Source organism: Moschus berezovskii, chromosome 3 (assembly GCF_049115385.1).
Source record: "Moschus berezovskii isolate FMDL1 chromosome 3, NW_MosBer_1.0, whole genome shotgun sequence".
NCBI lineage: Eukaryota > Metazoa > Chordata > Mammalia > Artiodactyla > Moschidae > Moschus > Moschus berezovskii.
In genome coordinates this window covers 38163712-38180993 of record NC_142462.1, presented here as the reverse complement: position 1 = coordinate 38180993, position 17282 = coordinate 38163712, and the positions used below count along the sequence as shown (strand labels likewise).

The following is a 17282-nucleotide window of genomic DNA, read 5'->3' as shown; positions in this document are numbered from 1 at the left end:
AATAGCACAGATATTTTCTCCTTACACACAGAATGAGCACCAAGTTTTCTTAAGAACAAATGTAACTCTGGAATAAAGGAAGTGGGACTATATCTGAAATAAAACCTGAGTTTGAACCTCAGATCTGAAAAAAGCTAGTATGAAAAGATACATTGTTGCTATTCCTGTTACAAATTTCCTGGACATTGTTCTCACTTTACAGCAGCTCTGTTCATTATTCCCATGTTAAGGGTGGAGAAATTGGAGCTTAGAGACATCAACTAACTTCAGTTCAGTTCAGTTCAGTCACTCAGTCGTGTCCGACTCTTTGTGACCCCATGAATCACAGCACGCCAGGCCTCCCTGTCCATCACCAGCTCCCGGAGTTCACTCAAACTCATGTCCATCGAGCTGGTGATGCCATCCAGCCATCTCATTCTCTGTCGTCCCCTTCTCCTCCCGCCCCCAATCCTTCCCAGCATCAGAGTCTTTTCCAGTGAGTCAACTCGTCGCGTGAGGTGGCCAAAGTATTGGAGTTTCAGTTTTAGCATCAGTCCTTCCAATGAACACCCAGGATTGATCTCCTCTAGAATGGACTGGTTGGATCTCCTGGCGGTACAAGGCACTCTCAAGAGTCTTCTCCAGCACCACAGTTCAAAAGCATCAATTCTTCGGTGATCAGCTTTCTTCACAGTCCAACTCTCATATCCATACATGAACACGGGAAAAACCGTAGCCTTGACTAGACGGACCTTTGTTGGCAAAGTAATGACTCTGCTCTTTAATATGCTATCTAGGTTGGTCATAACTTTCCTTCCAAGGAATAAGCGTCTTTTAATTTCATGGCTGCAATCAGCATCTGCAGTGATTTTTATTTATTAAGCTACAGACCGATATTGAACCAGAGCTGCCTTCTCAAACACCACAGCTCTTTGGGTTCCATCAGAGCTGCGAAAGGCAGGCGATTATATACATGGATTTTCCAGAAGACATGATCAGAACGTTCTATTCCCTCAGTTGTTTTTAGGGCAGGAATGAGGCTAAAGTATTGTGTCAATATATAGATCCAACCACATCATGCATTTCTTACTTTTATTTCTTGTTTACCTTATAATTTTTAAAAGATTTTCATATCATGACTATTTCTATTCAAATAGTTGGACAATAGACTTAAGCTTGTTTAACAGGTGATGAAATTGAGATGCAACTTGACTTTTCAAAGATCAGTTTACTAGGCTGTTGTTGTTTAGTCGCTAAGTCACATTCAAGTCTTTGTGACCTCATGGACTGAGCACACCAGGCTCCTCTGTCCTTCACTATCTCCTGGACTTTGCTCATGTCCATTGAGTCAGTGATGCTATCCAACCATTTCATCCTCTGCTGCCCCTTTTTTCTCCTGCCCTCAATCTTTCCCAGAATCAAGGTCTTTTCCAGTGAGTCAGCTCTTGGTATCAGGTGGCAAAAGTATTGGAACTTCAGCATCAGACCTTCCAGTGAGTATTCAGGGTTGATTTCCTTTAGCTTTGACTGGTTTGATCTCCTTGCTGTCCAAAGGACTCTCAAGAGTCTTCTCCAACACATTTCCAAAGCATTAATTCAGTGTTCAGCCTTCTTTATGGTACGATTCTCCCATCCGTGCATGACCACTGGAAAACCACAGCTTTAACTGTATGGATCTTTGTTGGGAAAGTGATGTCTCTGCTTTTTAATTCACTATCTAGGTTTGTCATAGCTTTCCTTGCTAGTGGCCAAGTTGAGGAACATCCTAGGACCCTCATGTCTGGGTTACTGGTTGTCATGACAGTGCAGAGGTGGCTCTACTGTGGTTCTTGTTTAGGTGGTGGGGCCTGGATGTCGCACTGACCTAGGCTAAGCAACTGGAAAAACAAACAAACAAAGCAAGCCTTCACATACTAGTTTCACATATTTAAGTTGTAGTTGCTAGTAATAGTTTTGAAAAAAAAGTCAAAGTTGGAAATACAGTATTCACTAACTTTATTTTCTGCAAATAAATTTTTTGTATGGGAAAAGACAATTTTTAGGTGAATTTTAGAATTTGGAAAGTTCAGACATTTAATGCAGATTAAAATGTTCCTGGTTTTGCTCCTGTAATCACTTTTTTGCTCGCCAGCATTTCTGTGAGTCAGTTACACTTGTAAGGAAAATCTAACCCTTTTGAAAAGAAAACCTTCTCAAAAGAGTGTCCTCTATTAGGAGACAGTGGTGTCTGTTTTCACAGTTGATTCTGACTGCTGCGTTATTACCACTTCCCAAACTCCTGAACACACATAGCTGTACTGTATCTTCTGACTTCATTCATTTGATCCACAAATATTTATTAAGCACTTAACATGTGCAGGACTTCTCTTGTGGCTCAACTGGTAAAGAATCCACCCGCAATGCAGGAGACCTGGGTTCAATCCTTGGGTTGGGAAGATCCCCTGGAGAAGGGAAAGCTACCCACCCCAGTATTCTTGCCTGGAGAATTCCATGGACTGTATAGTCCATGGGGTCACAAAGAGTTGGACACGACTGAGTGACTTTCACTTTCATTTTAACATGTGCAGGCACTGTTCTGGTCTCTTGAGATATGTTAGTGAACAACAGAAGAATCTCTGCCCTCTAGAAACTTACATTCTAGCAACTTTGAAGGTACTTTGCTATTCACATATTAATAGCATTGCATTTGTTGATTTCTAAGGGAAGGGGAATCCATTACAGTATTCTCCTGTAGAGCTGGTTTCCAACCATAGCCTTTCCATGACCATATCTGCTGGTAAATAATCTGAGTAAGGAATGTTAAGAGGAAATATTCTCATAAACTCAATATGGGTTTTTCTGACCTTTTGGCTCTACCTCAGGACAGCTGGGAGCCTGACAGAAGTAACGGGGTAGTTGCCTTTAAGAGTTGAGGTTAAATCAAAGAAGTTTTTCTTCATGGTAGTCATGGAAAGAAACCTTTCCTTCCCTATCCCATGCCAAGCACTGTATTAATCATTCATTGCTCATGAAATTCAGACATATATCTTGGTTTTCTGCACAGAACTGCATAATGATAAAAAACCAAAGGGCTGTGGGTGGAAACCAGGCAGAATGGGGAGGAAAGAGGAAGATGATAGAACAGCCTCACAGCTTATATCGTAAACAGTGTCAAGAGGCACAAAGAGAGAAATCTTTTCATGTTGCCTCCCAATCTAGGCTGGTCCTTTTGAAATGTAACACAGTCTTGAAATTTTTAAGAGTCTCTGCAACTCAAAATGTGAAAGCATAAGATAATGGGAAAGTACTGCCGCTTCTTATTAGGTTTGTTATAGCGCAGGTATAAATGAAATCAGCAAATACATTTCAAAAAGTAAATGTGAAAAATATCGAGCTTATGCATTCATGAAGGTTCTGGTTCATAAATTAAGGCTTCATTTTTAAAAAATAAAAATTGTTATTTTGAGTCAGTTATGGAGTCTCTTTCCGGAGAAGGCAATAGCAAGACACTGCAGTACTCTTGCCTAGAAAATCGCATGGACAGAGGAGCCTGGTGGGCTGCAGTCCATGGGGTCGCTACTAGTCGGACACGACTGAGCGACTTCATTTTCACTTTTCACTTTCACACATTGGAGAAGGAAATGGCAACCCACTCCAGTGTTCTTGCCTGGAGAATCCCAGGGACAGCGGAGCCTGGTCGGCTGCCGTCTATGGGGTTGCACAGAGTCGGACACGACTGAAGCGACTTAGCAGCAGCAGCAGCAGCATGGAGTCTCTTTCAACTTAAAAAAAAATTCAGCAGACTCTGTGTGTAGTTTTTCATATAGGAAGTTGCTCTTTGGGACTTCCCTTGAGCCCATCCTCCAAGTTCTAAAAGAGCTGCTGTTCACTAGGCCCAGCTGACATGAGAAGTTATAATTTCCTTGATTTTCTTAAAAAAATGACAGTTGATATTTTGCGACTTTTGAATGTGGGTGGGAAGATGACAAATAGCAGAACATATATCATTAGACACTCTGGAAGAAGGTGACTAAACTCTGGATGTGTGCTGGGGATGGAGGCAGGAAAGAGGAGGAGGTGTCTCAGTGGAACAAGTGCTGGAACAAGGGCAGGAAGGCTCCATAGCTGACTGCTCTGTGCTTGCCAAGTACTTGGGTTCTGCAGTGGCATTGAAGCAGACTCTTGTTCAAAGTTTTTTTTTTTAATACCTAATTAGGATGAATAAAATAGTCATCTCCTGTGTGAAAATCTTCACTGTTGTGACTGCTTATCCTAAAAAAGATTTTTAAGTGAGTTTTTTATGCTTCCTGCTTTCCTCATTGATGCAGTCTAGACTTTTCCTTTCATGGAACTCCTGGCCTTAATCCTGATGGGCACTTCAATTTAATGAGTGGACAGTCTCTTTAGCTATAAACCAGAAGTATAGCTCTCCCCAGACTGAATTTCAGAGAGGGTCTCTTAAACTTTGTTAATTGCAGATTGGAAAGCTTGCTCGTCTATCTGCAGTGATGAAATGTGTGTGGGCAGAAGTCAGATTCATAAAGAGAGAGAAAGGCAGAGAGTTAGCCTGAGTTACTTTATTCTGACAAGCTTGATTTTGTGTGTGTATGCTTTTTGGTGGGGGCACATTGTTCAGCCCACTGTGAGCTAAAAAAAGAAAGAAAGAAAGAAAAAAAAAAAACAGCCATGAGCCGAACTACAGGTCCTCTATTCAAATTATAAGTCTAGGAAATTGAGTTGAAGATAGTATTGACTAGGTACCAAAGCAATGAGTTATGGACTGTCAGGAGCCCTTCTCTAATTAACAGAACTGCCACTGGCATTGGTCTGGACTCCATAGGGGCGATTTAGGAAGCAGTTGTACCTGTGCTAAACCTCTGTGCTGCAGTCCCTTGTCACCATCCTCTGAAGAACCTCAAGCCCTGGGCCAGTAAAAATGATCATTCCATCACCTCCTGCAGAAATCATCCCCTTTTCTATTCACCGCTGTCTCTTCTCAGTATATGCTGCTCTAAAGGTAAATTAGCATTGCCTTAAAATTTGGGGGTAGGTTGGGAAGCCAATAGTAGTAATTTGAGTGGTACATTAAATACTCTACGAAAGCTTTCTGGATCTCCATTAGGAGTCTGATAACATTAATATTATTATAATTCAAATATTACTATAAACATACATGCAAACCCTTCGTCTATCTTTTATTGCCTATTCCCCTATTAGATGGGCTTCCCAAGTGGCTCAGTGGTAAAGAATCTACCGGCCAGTGCAGCAGCTGCAGGAGATTCGAGTTCAGTCCCTGGGTGGGCAAGATCCCCTGGAGAAGGACATGGCAACTCACTTCAGTATTCTTGCCTGGAAATTCCATGGACAGAGGAGCCTGGCGGGCTGCAGTCCATGGGGTCACAAAGAGTTGAACATGACTGAAGGGGCTGAGCACATATGCATGCACTCATATTAAATATGTATCATACATCAAAAGACACAGTTCTTTTTTTTCTAGCAATATAAAAAGCAACACAAAAAGTACAAATTCTCATGACAAGTGTGATCAAAAGCTTTAGCTAGGAAACTATATACCATATTTTATGAAAATAAAGATTGGTTAAAGTTGAATATTCTTCCCTTGAGTTTAACACAAAATCATGGATCAAACAGTGGAAACAGTGGCTGACTTTATTTTTCTGGGCTCCAAAATCACTACAGATGGTGATTGCAGCCATGAAATTAAGAGACACTTACTCCTTGGAAGGAAAGTTATGACCAACCTAGACAGTGTATATATATTTCTAGACAGTATATTAAAAAGCAAAGACCATTACTTTGTCACAAAGGTCCATCTAGTCAAGGCAATGGTTTTTCCAGTAATCATGTATGGATGTGAGAGTTGTACTATAAAGACAACTGAATGACGAAGAATTTATGCTTTTGAACTGTGGTGTTGGAGAAGGCTCTTGAGAGTCCCTTGGATTGCAAGGAGATCCAACCAGTCCATCCTAAAGGAGATCAGTCCTGGGTGTTCATTGGAACGATTGGTGTTGAAGCTGAAATGCCAATATTTTGGCCACCTGATGTGAAGAACGGACTCATTTGAAAAGACCCTGATACTGGGAGGGATTGAGGGAAGAATAAGAAGGGGACAACAGAGGATGAGATTGTTGGATGGCATCACCGACTCAATGGTCATGGGTTTGGGTGGACTCCGGGAGTTGGTGATGGATAGGGAGGCCTGGCGTGTTGCAGTTTATGGGGTCGCAAAGAGTCGGACACGACTGAGTGACTGAACTGAACTGAACATGGATCAAACACTATTCTTCTGGCAAATTCTCTGCTCAGTTCACCCTCCAACTCTTGAGAGGCTGTGGAGCCCAAGGGTCGAGGAGGCTTCTGAACCAAACCTACCCTCCCAACAGAGTGAATGACGAGGGAATGAGAGAGGGAACGTGGTCCTGCTGGGTTTTTCTTATAGTTGAGGATCAGTGGAGCTGATCCAGCAGCTGCTGGGGATTAACACCATTCTGGCTTTTTCTTGCCCATTTACGGTTCGGCCTACCTGAGTTTATTTTCTGAGAAACCCCTTACCTTGGGTTTTCACTCTAAACCCGATATAGACGGTATATGGTTGGGAATGGCTAGCCACAGATGAGCTTGTAGGGATAAACTGGGAGTGGTTAGCACAGAGTATGTGGAATGTTTATCAGAAATAGGACCTCAAAACTAAATTTGGCACCAGGAATAAAAAATTTAGCAACCTATTGATTAATGTAAACCCTATTATGTTTTATGTGTGGCAAGTTCTTTTTCAAAAATTCTGTCTTCTCTGGGGGGATACTATGTCACAAGTGTTATGAAGAACTCATACACCAGAGGTTTCCACTTTTTGAGAAAAAAATCTACTGTCTTTTCCCCCCAAATCTTTGAGGTATAATTAGAAACAGTGAACTAGATGTACACAAAAAGCCCAGACATCAACAACATAGTGCTGAATGAAGGTGATTTTTAGTGGAAAAAAAATGAAATGAGATTTATAACAGTATCATTTATGTACATTAAAGACACAAACACATAATCAACAACATTGCACCTTTTATAAGGGTCCATGCATATCAGGGCTTCCTCGGTGGCTTAGATGGTAAAGAATCTGCCTGCAATGCAGGAGACCTGGGTTCAGTCCCTGGGTCAGGAAGATCCCCTGGAGAAAGGAGTGGCAACCCACTCCAGTTTTCTTGCCTGGATAATCCCATGGACAAAGGGGCCTGGTGGGCTGAAGTCCATGGGGTCACAAAGAGTTGGACATGACTGAGCGACTAACAGTTAAAGTTTTTTTTAATGCATATCAGACACTTCTGAGTGACATGCCCATAGGAAGGAAGAGTGAGGAGACACGGGGTGGGGCTGGAGATGAAGGGGTTAAATGAAATAAAGTAAAAGCAAGCAAGGACCTGGCGCCCACCTAGAATGCTGGGCTGTGGATTCAAGAGTATAATTCACTCTGTGAATCTGAGGGCCAAAGACTCCCATGGTAGGAGTGAGAGGAGTTGGAAAGTGGGGGGTCCCTGGGCACAAGGAAGGGAAAAGGAACCTAATGAGTTCATACTTCCTCCTCCATCCTCCCCCCTGCGAGGTCAGTGACATCTGCAGAAGGGGCCATGCCGCAGGGAATTTTTTCTATAGGGGACTGTCTAGAGAATATTCTAGCCCGTGCAGACCAGTCTCACAACTATTCAACTTGGTTGTCGTAGCTTGAAAGCAGTCATTGACAATCTACAAGAAATGTGGAGGGCTGTTATCTAGTAAAAATACTTAAAAAACAAGAGGCAGACTGCATGTGTGGCCCATGGGCTGTAGGTGGCTGACCCCTGGCATGAGAGCTGGACTCCCCCCTCCTCATGGACTGCCCAGAGCAAAGCCACCAAGATGATTCTGTCATTCAAAAATATGACCTCAGAAGACAGATGGAAAGGCATCAGGGCTCATTTAAATTCAGAGAAAAAGAACCTGAGGTCCATAGGGGCTTCCGTGATAATAGAATTTTAGACATCCTGAGCATTTGCTGCTGGGATAAATAACCTGTGGGCAGGGTTCACGTTGTTTTTCATTTGATCAAGTCAAGAGCATGTTTCATAAGCAAATGCAAATGCTCCAAGAGCTTTTCTGAGTTTGTAGCAAGTGGCAGGAATTTACATCCTGTGTGTCCCAGCGGCATGGTGCCAGGGGCTCCCTCTCTACCTTTTTCAGACATGTTGGCCTAAGTCTTGGGGCATTCCCTCCAAGAACCCCCAAACTGGACTGGAGGCTATCTAGGCAAGAGCTAAACCCATGCCTGCAGCTCATGTTAAGGGAACATAGGACAAAAGCCTAAAGCCTTGAAAATCATCATTTCTACATGAATAGGCCAATCAAGCACTGTAGATTCAAGCATGAGGATCACCAGTGCGAAGCTTTTCAGATGTCAGCCGCAAAAGGTAAACAAAATCAAGTAGCTGGACTGCCTTTCACCTCCACCCTGGTTCACTGGCTTCTAGTTGCTAATTATCATCTCTCAAGGCTCCTGTCGCATCCCCTGTCATGTTTGTTTGGTGAGCATCTAAGCCTCTCTCTCATTACTGAGTGCCTGGCTGTTTTCCAGCAGAGGGCCGGCTCCCTCTGGCCCTGGAAGGACAGCCTGTACCATGATGCGCTGACATCTTAATTTGGTCCTGTAGCAGCGCGTTTATCCACAGCCATCCGCTTGGCCTAAGATTTCCCCAGGCACCCCTTCCCCTGCATTTAGACTGTCTTGCTGTGGCTCCAATACTTTACTCTCCTAAGGAGAGGCTGTAGGCAGAAAAGGCCCCCTTTAAAGCCTGTATAAATTAGTGTCAGTCATAAAATTCACCCACTGTATTTCTCAGGAGTCCACATGTCAAGAGAGAGGTGAGAAGAATCATGAGCTAAGTGTGCTTTTCTGTCCGGCCCGCCAGGATTTCAGTCTAGGATCGGTACACACTGACTAAGACAGGGCGGGAGTTCTCCCAGCCGACTTAGGGGGAAAAATTAATGGTCAAAGGCTCCACGGGCCTATTATTCCCATGTCTGGTTATAAATCCAGAATACTGAAATATTGAAACTTGTTCATGAAGGTAATGCATTTTGTTAGTCTTAATTGAGAAATTGCCCTCAGCGTGGTACCTGATTTGAAAGTTCACTCTTAATGAGATTCGGAAACAGGAATCCAACTTCATGCTTCCCCGTAAGTAAAACGATGGAAAATGTGTTAACTTCAGCCACATGAGGCCTTGGGTGCCCAGTAACAACTGCGTTTACACTTTTGGCCTTGTGTCAGAGTAAAAGCAAAGACCAATTTACACCTGCTGAGTGTCCTCTGTCTTTCTACCCAGATCCAACTTTGCTCTTGTTTTCTCAGCTCTGCAACTTTGTCTTCTTTCCTGCAGCAATTCTGTAGCTGAGCCCTCTAGGTCAAACACCTTTATATCCTCTTCGCCTTCATGTCTGCATTTCCCTGGAGGAGGGAAACAAGCATGCCTTCTCCCTTCCAGACTCCAAGGTGACAGGGAACTCAAGAGAGACCCAGAGAGAAGTTGTTCTACTTCTGGTGAGCATTCTGAGCATGTTGTTTAAAGGGTCAAGAACTTGACCTTAGACATAGAAAACAAAATAAAATATGTGTACATGTTAGTCCCAAACTCCTAATTAGCGCCCCGTGCCCAACCTTTCCCCTTTGGTAACCACAAGTCTGTTTTCTATGTCTAAGGTCAATCTCTTGACCCTTTAAACAAAATGCCCAGGACTTCCCTGGTGGTTCAGTGGTAGAGAATCTTCCTGCCAATGCAGGGGACACCGGTTCGATCCCTGATCTGGGAAGATTCCACATGGTGCAGGGCAACTAAGCTGGTACAGCACAACTATAGATAACCAACAAGGACCTACTATACAGAACAGGGAGCTCTACTCAATATCTTGTAATAACCTATAAGGGGAAAAAATCGGAAAAAAGAACAGATACATATATATAACAGAAGCACTTTGCTGTGTGCCTGAAACTAACACCTGGACTTCCCTGGTGGCTCAGATGGTAAAGTGTCTGCCTACAATGCAGAAGACCCAGGTTCAATCCCTGGGTCAGGAAGATCTCCTGAAGAAGGAAATGGCAACCTGCTCCAGGATTCTTGCCTGGAAAATCCATGGACCGAGGAGCCTGGTAGGCTACAGTCCATGGGGTCGCAAACAGTTGGACATGACTGAGTGACTTCACTTTCTTTCATTTTGAAACTAACACAACATTGTAAATCAACTATGTTGTTGTTTCGTCACTAAGTCATGTCCAATTCTTTGCAACCCCATGGACTGCAGCATACCAGGCTCCTCTGTCCTTCTTTACCTCCTGGAGTTTGGTCGAATTCGTGTCCAGTGAGTCAGTGACACTGTCTAACCATCTCATCCTCTGCCACCCTCTTCTCCTTTTGCCTTCAGTCTTTCCCAGCATCATGGTCTTTTCCAGTGATTTGGTTCTTCAAGTCAGGTGGCCTAACTATTGGAGCTTCAGCTTCAGCAACAGTCCTTCCAATGAATATTCAGGACTGATTTCCTTTAGGATTGACTGGTTTGATCTCCTTGCAGTCTAAGGGACTCTCAAAAGTCTTCTTCAGCACTACAGCTATACTTCAATTAAAAAAAAAGAGAGACTGACCTTTAATTAACAATAGTAATGTAAATGTCTAGCTTTGAATGTTAACTGTATGTCAAGCTCTTTGCTAAGCACTTCTTATATATTATATCCTCATAAAAACCCTGGGTAGGAGGAATTCCATATGGGGAAACTGAAATTGGATAAATTAAGTGACTTGCTGGGATGTGGAATTTGAAATTGGGGAGTCTGGCCCCTGTTTCCAGCCTCTGTGTTATAGCAGGAAAAGGAATAGAAGAGTTACCACCCTGAGTCTCACTACTTTGTGGTTATACAATTCTCAAGGGAGACCAGTTTCCATCATCCTGTGTAGGATTTACACAGTACAAACTAAAAATGCCTCCTGGATTAATCTTGGCAGCCCACACCTTACCACCCTTCTCTTCTCCTGCAATCAGTCCCTTTCTGTTCAGTGAATGTTAACTCAGGTTATTATTAGCTGAAGAATAATTATAGCTATAAATATAAAATTCATGCATGTAAATGTATTAATACCTCTCTCCTGCCCTTAATCTTGTCTACAGTGTTATCATGAAAGGGCGTTTTACTGTCTTCAACCTAATCTCTGATAGACAGAATAGAGTTTGTTTGGATTTAATGTGCACAGGGCATAAGTCCTTAGGACAACAGAGATTGGAGGTGGTTTCTTGTGTTTGTCTTTAGAAATGGTTGTACCTGGTCTGCAAAAGAGATGCCACCAACCCCTTTGTCAATGAATGCTTTTCTAGACTATTTCCTGGTACCTTTTTGGAATAATGACAGGTGTGTGAGATGGCCTGGCTGAGCCAGGATTGCAGAAATATTTTTGAAACAGTACAAAACTAACTGTCCCCCCCATCCCCCCATATGCCTCAGACGGAAAACCTTGGCTCCATTAGCACTGTTCTCTAAGGGATGTAACTGGAAAAAAAAAAGTGTTAAGTTGCTTAGTCATGTCGAACTCTTTGCGACCCCATGGACTGTAGCCTGCCAGGTGGCTCCGTCCCTGGCATTTTTCCAGGAAAGAATATTGGTTTGGATTGAGATTGCCTCCTCCAGGGGATCTTCTTGACTTACATTGGAGGCCCAAAGGCAAACTCCCCCACTGACCAAACCATAGAACAACAGTTAACAATAATAAGAGCTGACCTCTACTTAAAGCTTTCTATAGGTCCAAAAAAGATCTTAATGACCCAGATAACCACGATGGTGTGATCACTCACCTAGAGACAGACATCGTGGAATTCGAAGTCAAGTGGACCTTAGGAAGCATCATTACAAACAAAGCTAGTGGGGTGATGGAATTCCAATTATTTCAAATTCTAAAAGAATGCTATTAAAGTGCTGCACTCAATATGCCAGCAAATTTGGAAAGTTCAGCAGTGGCTACAGAACTGGAAAAGGTCAGTTTTCATTCCAATCCCAAAGAAAGACAATGCCAAAGAATATTCAAACTATACACCATTGCACTCATCTCACTAAGAACTTCCAGATGTTCAAGCTGGATTTAGAAAAGTCCAAGGAACCAGAGATCAAATTGCCAACATCCGCTGGATCATAGAAAAAGCAAGGGAGTTCCAGAAAAGCATCTACTTCTGCTTTATTGACTACGCCAAAGCCTTTGACTGTGTGGATTCCAACAAACTGTGGAAAATTCTTCAAGAGATCGAAATACCAGACCACTTGACCTGCCTCCTGAGAAGTCTGTATGCAGGTCAAGAAGCAACAGTTAGAACCAGACGTGGAACAATGGACTGATTCCAAGTTGGAAAAGGAGTACATCAAGGCTGTATATTGTCACCCTGCTTATTCAACTCATATTCAAAGTACATCATGAGAAGCACTGGGCTGGATGAAGCACAAGCTGGAGTCAAGATTGCTGGGAGAAATATCAATAACCTCAGATATGCAGATGACACCACCCTTATGACAGAAAGTGAAGAGGACTTTACTAAAGAGCCTCTTGATGAAAGTGAAAGCAGAGAGTGAAAAAGCTAGCTTAAAACTCAACATTCAAAAAACGAATATCATGGCATCTGGTCCCATCACTTCATGGCAAATAGATGGGGAAACAATGGAAACAGTGACAGACTTTATATTTTGGGGCTTCTAAATCACTGCAGATGGTGACTGCAGCCATGAAATTAAAAGACACTTCCTCCTCAGAAGAAAAGCTATGACCAACCTAGATAGCATATTAAAAAGCAGAGACATTACTTTGCCAACATAGGTCTGTCTGGTCAAAGCTATGGTTTTTCAAGTAGTCATGTATGGATGTAAGAATTGGATCATAAGGCTGAAGGCCGAAGAATTGATGCTTTTGAACTGTGGTGTTGGAGAAGACTCTTGAGAGTCCCTTGGACTGCAAGGAAATCCAAGCAGTCCATCCTAAAGGAAGTCAGTCCTGAATATTCATGGGAAGGACTGATGCTGAAGCTGAAGCTCCAATAGTTTGGCCACCTGATGCGAAGAACTGACTCATTGGAAAAAACCCTGATGATGGGAAAGGTTGAAGGCAGGAGGAGAAGGGAGTGACAGAGGGTGAGATGGTTGGATAGCATCACTGACTTGATGGACATGAGTTTGAACAAGTTTCAGGAGTTGGTGATGGACAGGGAGGCCTGCCGTTCTGCAGTCCATGGGGTCACAAAGAGTTGGACATGACTGAGCAACTGAACTGAACTGATGGGTCCAGATGCTATGCTAAGCAAGTTACACATACTGAGTGGTTGCTGTAGATCTGAATATAGTATTATGCCCACTTAACAGATGAGGAAGCTAAGGTAACAGGTAGTAAAATCATAGCAACAAGATTTAAACTCAGAACCTGTTGACCTTTTTAGTCCTTTGCCTCACCATGAGACTCAGTTAAGTGACAGCATCCCTGCTGCTCCAGGGCCCTGACAGCAACTTGAAGAAGTGAGGTCAGCGGGTGCAAGCCACAGGGAGCAAGGGGGCTGGAACACCTGGAGAGGGCACGATCCAGCCCAGGAGGAGGTGCCACTCACAATAGGAGGGTGTGCAGGCCAGGTGCTAGGCCTTTTGATTTGTCTAGAGTGGCCAAAAAAGCTGAAGTTCAGTAAGAGATCTCCTGGGTTTTGAATGTTGGCTCCTTATTTTAGAAAGGCACTCTCCACACCAACCGCCTACACCTGCCACTCATGCAAAGCCTACAGGTGGCCCTCTCCTTCCTCCACTGCACTGGCTCCACACAGGGTGCCCCTTGCCGGCGGTTTGCTCTGAGATGTTGATCTTCTGTCTGAAAGTGCTCCCGCCTGGGCTCAAACCGTCTGCTAAGCTTCATGAACTTACGCTGTTGAAGAATGGTGACAGAATTGGGAAACCTGCCTGCTTCCACGTCTCCTCCTGCAGTTTACTGAGTTTGGTGCGGACTGCACATCTGAGCTTTCCCACATCCTCTCTGTAGGGATCACTGTCTTCTTGGTCAAAGTTCTCCTGTGGCTTTGTACCGCACCTGGCTGTCTCCTTTCTCCCTTTTACCTGGTCCATTTCTCCTCTCTCCCAATTACACAGTCAACCTCTTGGGACGAGTCCAAAGTCTTACTAATTACCTCACTCTTTCCATCTTCCCCCAATCCTGATCTCAGTGCTTCATAGGTTTACCTCTCAAATCTTTACTGAATTAAATATAAAAATTGCAGTACAGGTGAGGCTTGTCTTTGTATTCTTAATGACAAGGCAGGTTCAGTTGCTGTAATAAAGAACTAAAAGTACAGTTACTTTGCCTCTTTAAACCTGTTTTCTCATCTATTAAATATTATCAAACCCATAGGAATCACTTAATCACTTAGATTGCATAGCACAGTGCCTGATGCATAGAAGGCACTCAGGAGAGGTCAGTTCATCTTGTTGTCACAGCCTTCATAATTTAATACAATTGTTGTATAGACTCTTTTTGATCCCATGAACTGTAGCGCTCCAGGCTTGCCTGTCCTTCACCATCTACTGGAGCTTGCTCAAACTCATGTCCATTGAGTTGATGATGCCATCCAACTATCTCATTATTTGTCGCCCCTTTTTCCATCTTTCCCAGCAGCAGGGTCTTTTACAGTGAGTCAACTCTTGGTATCAGGTGGCCGGAGTATTGGAACTTCAGCTTCAGCATCAGTCCTTCCTATGACTATTCAGGACTGATTTCCTTTAGGATTGTGTGGTTTGATCTCCTTGTAGTCCAAGGGTCTCTCAAGAGTCTTCTCCAACACTACAGTTCAAAAGCATCATTCTTTGGCACCCAGACTTTTTTCTGGTCCAACTTTCACATCCATACATGACTACTTGCAAAACCATAGCTTTGACTGGATGGACCTTTGTCAGTAATGTCTCTGCTTTTTATTATGCTGTCTAGGTTGGCCATAGCTTTTCTTCCAAGGAGGAAGTGTCCTAGTTTCATAGCTGCAGTCATCATCTGCAGTGATTTTGAAGCCCAAGAATATAAAATTTGTCACTGTTTCCATTGTTTCCCCATCTATTTGCATGAAATTATGGGACTGGATGCCATGATCATCAGTTTTTGAATGTTGAGTTTAAAGCCAGCTTTTTCACTCTCTGCTTTCACTTTCATCAAGAGGCTCTTTAATTCCTCTTCACTTTCTACCAGAAGAGTGGTGTCATCTGCATATCTGAGGTTATTGATATTTCTTCCAGCAATCTTGATTGATTCCAGTTCATGCTTAATCCAGCCCAGCATTTCACATGATGTACTCTGCATAGAGGTTAAATAAGCAGGGTGACAATATACAGCCTTGACGTACTCCTTTCCCAACTTGGAATCAGTCCGTTGTTCCACGTCTGGTTCTAACTGTTGCTTCTTGATCTGCATACAGATTTCTCAGGAGGCAGGTCAAGTGGTCTGGTATTTTGATCTCTTTCAGAATTTTCCACAGTTTGTTGGAATCTACACAGTCAAAGGCTTTGGCGTAGTCAATAAAGCAGAAGTAGCTGCTTTTCTGGAACTCTCTTGCTTTTTCTGTGATCCAGCGGATGTTGGCAATTTGATCTCTGGTTTCTTGGACTTTTCTAAATCCAGCTTGAACATCTGGAAGTTCTTAGTTCACATACTGTTGAAGCCTTGCTTGGAGAATTTTGAGCATTACTTTGCTAGCATGTGAGATGAGTGCAATGGTGTATAGTTTGTATATTCTTTGGCATTGCCGTTCTTTGGGATTGGAATGAAAAGTGACCTTTTCCAGTCCTGTGGCCACTGCTGAGTTTTCCTAATTTGCTGGCATATTGAGTGCAGCACTTTCACAGCATAATCTTTTAGGATTTGAAATAGCTCCACTGGGATTCCGTCACCTCCTCTAGTTTTGTTTGTAGTGATGCTTCCTAAGGCCCACTTGACTTCACATTCCAGGATGTCTGGCTCTAGGTGAGTGATCACACCATTTGATTATCTGGGTCCTGAAAATCTTTTTTGTATAGTTCTTCTGTGTATTCTTGCCACTTCTTCTTAATCTGTTCTGCTTCTGTTAGGTCCTTACCATCTCTGCATTTCAGGATTTAATACAATAGAGCTAAGGTTTACTGAAAGTCAAGGCTGATCTTACTGCACGTTATCCTCACATCCTAAACTGAGATCCCAAGGCACTCCTGAAAGGTCTTTTCCAAATTAAGACAGCAGTTGAAATTCCATTCATTTCTTGCCTGTAATTGTTTGTTTGAGCCTGGTGGGCTTTCCTTCTTAACAGAAATTTTACAAATCTAAGTGATGAATATACTCATTACTCTCTGTCATAGACTGAATTTTGAACCCCCCCTTCAAATTCACATGTTGAGGCCCTAACCCCAGCACTTCAGAATGTGCTTCTGTTTGAAGATAGGGACTTTAAAAAAGGTAATTAAGGTTAAATGATTCAGTTCAGTTCAGTCGCTCAGTCAGGTCAAACTCTTTGCAACCCCATGGACTGCACCACGTCAGGCCTTCTTGTCCATCACCAACTTCCCGAGCCTACCCATTAAGGCTCGGTGATGCCATCCAGCCATCTCATCCTCTGTCATCCCCTTCTCCTCCTGCCCTCAATCTTTCCCAGCATCAGGGTCTTTTACAATGAATCAGCTCTTTGCATCAGGTGGCCAAAGGATTGGAATTTCAGCTTCAGCATCAGTCCTTCCAATGAACACCCAGGATTGATCTCCTTTGGATGGATTGGTTGGATATCCTTGCAGTCCATGGGACTCTCAAGAGTCTTCTTCAGTTCAAAAGCCTCATTTCTTCAGCATTCAGTTTTCTTTATAGTCCAACTCTCACATCTATACATGACTACTGGAAAAACCATAGCCTTGACTAGATGGACCTTTGTTGACAAAGTAATATCTCTGCTTTTTAATATGCTGTCTAGGTTGGTCATAACTTTTCTTCCATGGAGTAAGCGTCTTTTGATTTCATGGCTGTGGTCACCATCTGCAGTGATTTTGGAGCCCCAAAAATAAAGTCAGCCACTGTTTCCACTGTTTCTCTATCTATTTGCCATGAAGTGATGGGACTGGATGCCACTATCTTTGTTTTCTGAATGTTGAGCTATGAATGGGCCCTAATTCATTCTCACTGTGGGTCTTATAGGAAGAGGAAGTTTGGAGACATAAAGGGAAACAGGGTTGTGCATGCACAGGGAAGGTGTCATCTGAAGATTCGAGATGGAGACCA

General features: G+C 43.0%; 1 non-coding gene across 1 annotated transcript; it reads left to right on the top strand.

Annotated features, from left to right (window-relative positions):
* The first annotated feature begins 10009 nt into the window (after positions 1–10009).
* Positions 10010–10082, top strand: TRNAC-ACA (transfer RNA cysteine (anticodon ACA)). The gene has a single exon. It is a non-coding gene; the product is annotated as a tRNA-Cys (tRNA).
* The last annotated feature ends 7200 nt before the right edge of the window (positions 10083–17282 follow it).